Source organism: Mixophyes fleayi, chromosome 2 (assembly GCF_038048845.1).
Source record: "Mixophyes fleayi isolate aMixFle1 chromosome 2, aMixFle1.hap1, whole genome shotgun sequence".
Lineage (NCBI taxonomy): Eukaryota > Metazoa > Chordata > Amphibia > Anura > Limnodynastidae > Mixophyes > Mixophyes fleayi.
The window spans coordinates 37,256,623-37,267,548 of NC_134403.1; the positions used below are offsets into that span (position 1 = coordinate 37,256,623).

At 38.8% G+C, this 10,926-nt stretch overlaps 1 long non-coding RNA gene across 1 annotated transcript; it reads right to left on the reverse strand.

The window, feature by feature from the left end:
* Positions 1–440: 440 nt before the first annotated feature.
* Positions 441–6,254, reverse strand: LOC142140068 (uncharacterized). Its single transcript, XR_012688284.1, has 2 exons — positions 6,135–6,254; positions 441–659 (listed from the first exon to the last, which is right to left on the reverse strand). It is a non-coding gene; the product is annotated as an uncharacterized LOC142140068 (long non-coding RNA).
* Between the last annotated feature and the right edge of the window lie 4,672 nt (positions 6,255–10,926).

Genomic DNA, 10,926 nt, shown 5'->3' on the forward strand with positions numbered 1-10,926 from the left:
TCATAAACTTGAGTGTTTTGAGAGCACACTATTCCATTGTCTGTATTTGAACACAATCCTAAGTTATGTGTGTTGTTATTATCATCTATATACTCCCCTCTTATCTGCGGGGTCCATAATTGTGTTCCACCGACCTGGGCATAGAGTGGGACTGGCAATATGAGGAATTTACACATTATCTCAGTCCTCAGTATACTGTATGTCTGAAAACTTCCTATGCACCAGTAAATGTAAAGTTTAACTTACAACAGGGATATGGAATCATTCTTCTACTACTTCCTGTTCCTACATCTACCATCACACATTCTTCTTGATTACTTGATTTATTCCATATCATACCTGCACATTTGGTTAAGTCTACCTTCTTAACTTTATTTCCTGGCGTATACATCTGTATATACATTATCTGTACTGTTACTAGTGCTATGCACATTATCACACAAAAAGGATTCATGGTGCTTCAATTTTCACTGTCAGCTTTTTGCAGTGAGATGCGTGGACCCAGGTGTCTCGTCCTCCTAACTTAACAGAAGTGGGAGTAGTCAAGACCACTTGATATGGACCATCAAATCTGGGTTCCAAAGTTTTCCTCATGTGCCTTTTTAGGTAGACCCAATCTCCTGGTTGCAAGGCATGTGTTCCTGTATCGTTATTTGGATCTGGAATGGAGGAGAAAACTTGAGAGTGCACATTAGTCATTATCTTTGTAAGCTGTATTAAATAATCAGTTAGATCTGCATGATTATGTTGCAATTGCTGAGGAAAATAACACCCTGTCTTCAGGGCTCCCCCAAACAATATTTCATAAGGGGACAACTTATGCTTCTTTCCTGGTGTTGTTCTAACTGAATATAGAGCTAAAGGTAGACAATCTACCCAGGTTTTTCCTGTTTCTGGAATCATTTTCTGAATTTTTAACTTTAATGTGCCATTCAATCTTTCCACTTTTCCACTTGCCTGCGGCCTATACGGGGTATGAAACGCTTGCTGTATCCCCATATCCTTCATTATGTTTTGCATTACTTTCCCCGTAAAATGCGATCCTCGGTCTGATTCTATTGTTTCAGGTATTCCATACCTGCAAATTACCTCACTTATCAGTTTCTTGGCAGTGTTTTTAGCTGTTGCCTTAGCCACTGCCCAGGCCTCTAGTCAATTTGAGAATAGATCTGTGCACACAAGGACATGCTCATATGTTCCTACCCTAGGTAGCTGTATATAGTCAATCTGCAATCTCTCAAATGGGTACAATGGCTTTGGTGTATCCTTCTGTGGTGTTTTCCCTACCTGACCTGGATTGTATTTTCCGCATATCACACAGGCTGCTGCATATACCGTAGCAGCTGCATTGAATCCTGGTGCTACCCAATGTCGTAAGACAATATTGGTCATGGCTTCTTTAGAATTGTGGACCAGCCCATGTGCCAATTGAGTCATCATAGGGTATAGGCTTCTGGGCAGACAATACTTGTTATCTATTCTCCAGAGCACTCCCTGACATGTAGCACCTTCCTTTTCCCATGCCTTTTTTTTTTTTTTTTTTTTATTATTGAGGAGACTTGTTCCTGGAACTTTTGCAGTATGTCAAGGGTTACAGGCTCTTCAGGGTTTTTACCCTGTATCACATGACAGACCTGCACCCTGGGCATAAGTGCTGCCTGTTTAGCAGCAGCATCTGCCTTGGCATTTCCCATAGCCTCCCTAGTCTTTTCTTTAGTGTGTGCCTGGACTTTCAATATAGCTACCTTCTTGGGTAGCTGCAGAGCTCTAAACAGAGCCCTTATCTGTTCTGCATGCTTGATAGGTTTTCCTGCTGACCCCACAAAATCCCTGCTCTTCCATATTGGCCCAAAATCATGGGCCACGCCATATGCGAACCTGGAGTCTGTGTATATGATAGCTGTTTGGTTTTCTGCCAGTATACATGCCTCAGTGAGTGCATGCAACTCCGCCTCTTGTGCTGAGCAGAAAGGTGGGAGTGGTTGTTGTATCAAAGTCTCTTCCAGGGTGGTCACAGCATACCCTGTGTGTGGTGACCCTTCATAATAATACCTGGAACCGTCAACAAATAAGTTTCAATCTGCATTAGGTATAGGGACATCTGTCACATTTTCTAATTCCTTCATTTCTAGCTTCATTAGTTCAGCACAGTCATGTGACTCAGAAAAGGGAAAAATTTTGTGTGTATTTTGTCTGGTACTGATACATTTCTCCCTTTCTGATTCATCAAGGGTGGGTAGGTCCCCACCCACCTCTCTCCCCTCTGTTGAACCTGCTTCAACTGGAAACAGTGTAGCAGGTTCAAAACTGTGCATCTTTTAATTGTTACATGTGCATGACTTAATAATGACACCTCATACTTAGTGAGCCTTGCTGTGGACAGATGCTTTGTTCTTGCTTGGTTTAGTATTTCTGTAACTGCATGTGGGACCTGTATAGTTAAGGGGTGGTCTAGTACTATATCTGCCACCTTATCTTTTAGCAAGGCTGCGGCTGCCACCGCCCTTATACAGGACGGGGCTCCTCTTATGATACTGTCTAGATGTAATGAATAGTAAGCCAGCGGTCTCTGTTTATGTGAGTGTACCTGTGAAAGGACCCCTTGGTGCATGTCCCTTAGATTCATTGCAGAACAAGGTAAATGGCTTATCATATTGGGGTAATCCTAACGCTGGCTTGTTTTAATGTTTCAAACGATGATGTTAGTTGTGATTCAGTTAAATATATCCTGGACCCTTTTACCTCACTAAGAGCATCATAGATTGGTTGCATTAGGAGGGATGCTCCGGCAATCCATTCCCTGCAGTACCCTACCAAACCTAGGAATGCCCTTAATTCCTTGGTGTTCTGTGGTGGCTTTACCTGCTGGATTGCAGTTATCCTGTCCTGTGTGAGGTGTCTGGTACCTTGTGAGATGCAATGTCCTAAAAATATTACCTTACTCTGCGCTGCTTTTATTTTTGTGGGTGATACCTTTCAATTTTGCTGCCCTAAGAAGTTAATTAATGATGTAGTCTCTTCCTGACACCTGTCATTCATTTGGCAACATGGTAATAAGTTATCTACATATTAGAAGAGTGTCTTGTTTTTATTCAACAGCTGCTTCATTCATTTGACTCTGTGAAATAGCCTGTGTCACTGAATCTCCTGCATCCAACATATCGTTGTATGCGGGTGGGGCAGGAGGTTCTTTTGGTTTCAATTCACCTGGTCTAGGGGTCTGACATTAAATCACACACAAATGTTCACCTAACATTCTCTCAACTGAATATACTTTCAGCAGGCATACATTTATCCATAGAGGCAACACCAAAAAAAAATAAAAAAAATAAATCATTTGCACCTACAATAGGCTAAAACGACCTAGCTAGAATCCTAACATTGTACCACAAGTCAAATTACTAACAAAAATCCCTTCAAATCAATATCCAGAAATGTGGTAAAATTATACTAATACAAGTTTAAAAATGGAAAAGCAGAAAATATTATTCTTTCAGTAATCCACAAAACACTCTCTTTCTTGCTAAAAGAGGAAGAAAAAAATAAATAAATATCACTGATATGTTACAGCATAGAGTTGTGGAACTACAAGTCCAAGCATTCAATTAGCTTCAGCTTCAATTAGGTTGTTACCACCGCTGAGATGTTTCAATTACTCTTGAATTACCGAAGCACACGTGAAAAACCTTTTTTTCTATCAACCACATATATTGTCAAATAAATCCTTCTCTTTCACACTGAACACTGAACAAACTGGGGAGAGAATCTGCAACTTCATTCCCCCTCTGCTCATATCCCCCCTCCCTTTCTCAACACACTGAAGTCTTTTACACAGAATAGGAAGGGGAAGACATTCCATTCTCTGTCTCTCACTCACAGGTTGTAAGACAGAAACATAACAAAAACTAAAACAAAAATATGCACAATGTGTAATTTGTCTTTTCTTTTTCCTAATTCATTTTGCACAACCAATACAAAAAGTATTATATCTGGCGCAAAAGAGAATATATGAAAAATAAGACTGCAGCTAAAAATAGTCCAGTGCATTTCTCAAGTTCCAATAGCCAAAAATAGAATGACCCTCTGAATTTAAAAGGCTTTCTCGAATTTCTACCAGCACAAATACTGTTAACTCTAAATCCTTCAGTGGCTAATTTAAATATTATTGTACACCTTTCTTCAACAACAGACATATAAAGCAATATGTCAAAATATAACAAATACAAACAATGAATCTTATCAGAACCAGAAGGGTGAGTATTCTTGAACCTTCACATCAAACTGATGAATCTTAAAAGACACAGAAATAACAACGACCTTTTTAGAGCAGAATAAAACTTCTACCCACCGCGGTTTTGTCGTTCCTAGTTCTGCCTCTCCCAGACTCCTTCACAGTTTTTCAGGAAGATTTTCGAAGCTCACTGTGGCCTCTAAGTATGTTAAAGGCAATAGACCTTTTGCCACCAGTAAAATCCCTTTTAATTCAGGTGTACGGTACACACTGGAGAATTGATCTGAGACTCACACTGTTGTCTAGATTAATCAGTTCTGTTTTACTGAAACTGGTATACTAATATTTATACATAAAACCTGGTATACCCTCTTATGGTTACATACTATAATAATAAACAAAATCCTTTAAATTGTAGCTATGACCTGCAACCAATTGAACAAAGACATCTGTAAATCTTTCTCACTTAGAGCAGGACAGACAGCTTATCTTGCTTATCTTTACTGAAAGTGAGTTATATCCAAATTTTTAAAGCATAACCGCTCATCCTTTAAATCTGTTTATCTAATTGGAATTTCTTTACCTACGAAGGTCTGTAGTTAGTCATTTTTAACTAATTGACTTCTACATTATCTATGAAAGCTATATATTGCTTAATTAAAAATATCACAATTTCCTTTACAGGGGGTAGTTGTCCTGACGTCCCTTCTAATGGGTGACTATGTGGGTCTGATGGTGCACTTGGGGGTGGCTGAGTAGGAGGCAAGTTTACAGCTGTATGTCCCTGGATGTCTTCTAACATCTCTTCCTTTAACATTTGTTCTTGTTCTATATGTCTACATGCCCTTACCCATGCTGATACTTGGTGTTCTTTATTATTCCTAGTAATCTATATACTATATTCTTTCTGAAAATCTGGCAATCCCGCCTTCCTAAAGATGATATAGATTTCTCTAACAGCCACAATACCTTCTCTTTCCTTAACTAGATCCGCAGGAGTGTATGATGTCTGTACCATCATACCTTTACTGCCCTGGGCCCCCATTACTGCAGTTATGGGAATACCGGCCCCTAGTGTGCCTGAGAAGTGACTGTTATTCTAATTTTATACACCTTTACAATTAAATCCTGTTATGTATTGCTTGATCAACTTGGGTACATACTTTACTGATATTTTATTAATTAATAGACATGTAGGTGGCCTTATCCTTCTAAAAAATGATATATTAGCCACCATCCCAATCCTATTTGGGTTTTTAGATAGTCTGGACAACCATGACTTCCAACTATTGCTGTATATATCGTTGGATTAAAAATTCCCTCCTTATGTTTACCATATGTTACTGAACAATCAGTGTCAGTTCCTATCACCGCTATCAATTTACTAGTTTGTATTGTCAATGCCTTTTAAATTATAACAACACATTTACAGTCTGGACAACTAAGATTATTTTCTGACATTTATACTCTCCACAGCATATCTCTGATTCCCTCAGCTCCCCTTGATGTTTTTATGAAACAATATATTAATACTAGTACAATTATTACTCAATCTTTTCAGGAGCGAAGGGTTCTTATAATGACCTCTCAAACCCAAGGACAATCATTTACACAAAACAAGGCGAGGTCTCAGCAACAAGTATAGAGGACTGCTTTTGATTATCAAGGTCAATCAATAAGTTATGTATTTGCATCCTTTTATATATATCCTGTATCGACACAAACACATACATTCACTTATCTATTTTTCACAAAAAAAAACAAATATATATCAGGAAAACAGGTTATTCAGTAATTTTTTCAAATACCCGTTATACCATCCCCTACTGAACCCCACCTTATATCTTACAGGAAGAGCAGATGGAGTAGTGAGTTGCAAATGCAAAAAACTTCGACTGCTCACCGCACGGTTTTCTCTGCTGTTCCTGAAGATTTAGGAGGTCTCTGGTCAGTCCTGGGCTGGTATGTTGAGTATCCCAGACGAAGTCCCCAGAAAATGTCGGGGTACCAAGGCTTGGTGCCCTCATTATCAATCTCTGATAACCTGATTTCCTATGTGGTATTTTGCTGTTAACAGGAGAGTGAAGAATAAAACACAAACGAGGTGTTGCAGTTTCAAAATCAGCTCTGAGGGTCCATGCAAACTGATCCTTTATTTATACATAGTGACCAGCATTAACTGGTTAACAACAAGGACATATAAGGAAATCTCTTTAGCTCAGCAAATATACATATAAGCCCACATCCTCTGTTCAGCATTACATGCTTTTCCTGCCAGTTGCTTGCTTCAGTCTGGCATCTTGCTGCTGTCTTGTTCCATAGGAAGAATCTGTTTTATTTCCTTCAAAGCGTAGTCCTATATAGTTCTTTTTTAAGGCATTTACCATATATTTGTACATCTTAATAACTATCAATTATTTTATACTCTCACAATATGCTAGCTACCACCGCGTATACATGGCTACTTCCCCCCTCAGCATAGTATGTAGGAAGCGTTAACACCCCGTTACTATACATCTGCCCTTCCACTATCTCTCTTGTTTTGCTTCTCTAAGTGTAGAGAGGAAAAAGGAGAGACACGTCTCAGTCTGGGAGCAGACTGACACATAAATCTTTATTTACGAGTCGGACTTACATTCGTCTGTACATGACTCTTATTATGCTTTTATTAATTACTGTCTAGAATTAAACTCAGATTTCATCATAAGGTGTCTGATCTTAAGTAATCACCCAAAATAGTTGGTATATCTTGCTTAATTTGCTCAATCAATGTTGACCATGGAACTCCCTATAACATAACAAAAAACGTTGTTGCGTCAAGGACAGCAGGTTTGCGGAGGAGTTTATGGTAGTGGCAGGTTAGGCTTTGTACAAGTGTGCTCGACTAGGGTCTGAGCAACTTTCTGTTATCAATACTCATCTACTGCTCGCCTGTTTGTTCAAAGTTGTAATGTGGGCGGGGTTAGTGTAAACTCTAGTCATTCAGATCATGTTCAGATTGTCAGATTGTTTCAGGAGATCAGTGTGCTGTTTTTTTTGTCAGAGCATCCGGCCATATGATTCATTGGTGGCAGGACTACAGACTCCAGCCAATTCCACTCCGCAATAGGTTTTGAATTATGGACCAATTTAGAGCTGATTGTGTTTGGGTCTTCTCCTATATTTTAATAGGATCTGTTTTGCACCTTCATGTTGCTGTATGTTAGATAACAGTGCTTAAAGACACACTATGAACAATGTCATAAAAAGCGTCATACGCAAAACTGAAACGTGTAAGAAACACAGTTCAGGTGACCCCCTCACTCTTTATATTAAGCCAAACATTATGCAGTAAAAATGGCTAGAGTCTGTACTGACATCTCTCAATGGAGCATTATAATACGAGAAAAACTGAAAAGTTTATTTTAATGAAAGAGGTGGTACTAAAGCACTTTGATATGACATATACACCTTTGCACAGTAGTCCTCTAGAGAGTTTACAGCTACATACCTAGGTGTATGTCTAGTTTGCGGAGGTGTTTCCCTAGAGCAGAGAGTAACCATGCACCTTGAAAGGCCAGCCAGACACAGTGGTGCGAGAATAAGGGGCCTGATTCATTAAGGATTTTGACTTGAGAAACTTCTTCTTTCAGTCTCCTGGACAAAACCATGTTACACTGCAAGGGGTGCAAATTAGTATTCTGTTTTGCACATAAGTTAAATACTGACTGTTTTTTAATGTAGCACACAAATACTTGATAGCTTATTTGTACACTGACATTTAAAGTTGATATTTGTGTGCTACATGAAAAACAGGCAGTATTTAACTTATGTGCAAAACAGAATACTAATTTGCACCCCTTGCATTGGAACATGGTTTTGTCCAGGAGACTGAAATAAGAAGTTTCTCAAGTTAAGATCCTTAATGAATCAGGCCCAAGGTGTTTTGTAAAGTGCATCCACTTTTTTTTATAAATTACCTCCATGTGGCAGCATAGAAAAAAAACATACAAATCTTGCAAAACTTTCACTTACCAAATCTATTGTTAAAAGAACATTACCTGTTCATCTATCCACCCCCAGAGCCTTCTTTCTGTCTATCTCTGATATGAATGTGACTGTGAGGTAGGGAGGATGTTTGCCAGCATTATTTTTTAGTTTTTTTCTTTTAGGTTTTTCTAAAACACTGTACAGATTATCTTTATTATTATCTAAATCAATGATGATTTTACTGAATATATTGATTATACCAAAATACTTTCTATGATAATTATTTGAGTGACAAATACGGATTGAAAATACAGATAATGTTTGGCCCTAGTTGGTATAAAGAATATTTAAATAATTTTAACCACATCTACTGCACTTTTTAAACAAGAGTACAATAAAGTATATTGCACCCCTTTGAACACCAGTATTGCGGTATATTATATTACAGAACAAGGCCCATTGTGCTATAACACTTGCAATAATGTATAATATCTGTCTATTTGGTAGCAAGGCATCTATGCTCTTTCAATGAGAATGTTTGGAAGGCATTTCTGTCACAGTTACAACACAGTAACTGTTTTGAAACCACCCGTAAATTATAATAAGATGTGCAATATAGACACCATGTATTTCAAAGAAACATCTCTGACTGAAGGGAAAGTCTTGATTTTTTTGTCTTTTCACCAATAAAAAAAGAAAATAACTTTTTCAATGATTATATTGTTACTGACACCCATATAAATAGTACATTCTGATACATTTAGATCAATGAGCGGCCGTAGACGTAGCTTATATAGATTTTAGTAAGGCTTTGGACACTATCCCACATCGCAGACTGGTAAATAAACTCGATAGCTTGAGATTGGATTCTAAGATGGTTAAATAGATAAGATCTTGGTTTCAGGATAGGAAACAGAGTTATAGTAAATTGAGTGCAGGAGGGAAAGGTTACCAGTGGAGTACCCCAAGGACCTGTACTTGGACCAGTATTTTTTATTATCTTTATTGGGGACATTACAAATTGTATTGAAGGAAAAGTATGCCTTTTTGCAGATGTCACAAATATATGCGTTTACGATCTTGGGTACTTAAGTTGTGCTCCTGCCTCTTCAGTGTATTAAATACCTAGTTATAGCAATATCTACCAGACGTCTTGGCCTTTTTTTTATTAAGAAAGATACATTTTTCAATGTTTTTCACAACTATGGGAATATGATATCTTATTCTGATTTACAGAGTAAGTTTTTTTGTTTAATTTTTTTACTTTTTGATTTGTATATTGGAGTGATGGAGCTCTCATTGCTAATTAAGCTGTGCATGCAGGGTGCCTCTCGCTGTGTCATACCCACATATATAGTATGTAAGTGGGTCTAGCACATGGTGGGGTACATGTCCCAAAGGTGCTCTCTCTGTGGATGAGATTTCACCAGGTGGGAAAGGTTTCAGAACAGATTTTCCAAAAAGCAATTAGCTTATAACAAAAACATAATACTTATTTCTGTTAGTAATACTATTTTGGCACTCTCATCTTTGAATGTCAATTAATCCACTTAGTTAATCACGGCATCCATATACTCAGCACACAGAAAATTATAATCATGGTATTTAGTTAACTTGATGCAAATTAGTAGAATGTTTTGTTCAGTAAAACAAATAACTGAACAATTGCTGTTGTTCAGTAAACAAATTCATGATAGTTAAGCTAAGCTTGGTGTTAATTAGTCCTTAACAGCCAAAACAATGTTTGGCATTAAAAAAATAGAAATTTGTAAAATTTATGTATAATTACTATCTTATTTTCTTGTAAGTAGCTAACAATTAATTTATTGCCTAAATACCCTATCAGACACCCAAATATTTTACTGTTTACAGATTGCGGCATGCGCAATTGGGTATCAGGTGATATTCAAAAATTTTACTCAATAATATTGCTTTGGAGATAGTGCCTATCCTGGGACCCCCATCAGTTTATATAGGAAGATGCCAGAATTCATATATAGCAGATGTCAGGCGCCATCTCCGCAGCTCCGCTGGGTGCCGGAGACGGGCGCCCTCTGGCCGCAAGTCACATCCCTTTGCTAGGCAACCGGACGAGATCACATGATCGCGGCGCTCACGCTCGCGCATGCGCGATGCGCCGCTTCGGTTGCTAAGCAACCCAGACGCTTCCCGGCGATCAGCTGAGACTGATTGCCGGAACTTCCCCTCTCTATGTCTTCCTGTTGGTCTCTATTTAAACTCCACTCTGGCACCATTAGGGTGCCAGAGTATTGGTTCCATCCAGCTCCAGCATTGTTATCATTTCTGCTCCTGATTATCTCCTGTGTCCTGACTCCTTGGCTAGTTTGACTTCTCTCCCGAATCTCCCTTGGTACTTCGCTGCTCGCACTGGTATTGACCCTTGAACCGTTCCTGATTACTCTTTGCCTTCTCTCCGTGGTACTGCGCTTCTCTGGTTTCGACTCGGCCTTTCTGACTACTCTCCATTTGCTGCCCTGGTAACTATCTGGGAGAACCGCGACCTGTGCATCACACGCAGCAAAGCCCAAACCTCCTTGCGGGGGTCCCTGGTGAACACCGGTGGTGCTTTAGACTCCGCATCTCCCAGGTTAGTAGCGCCAATACCAGTCAGTGATATTTCTAGTGAAAAGACATGACAGCAGAGACTTCTACTGATCTCCTTCAACAGTGGTCTCTTGATATCAGAAGAGATCCAACACTTTGGA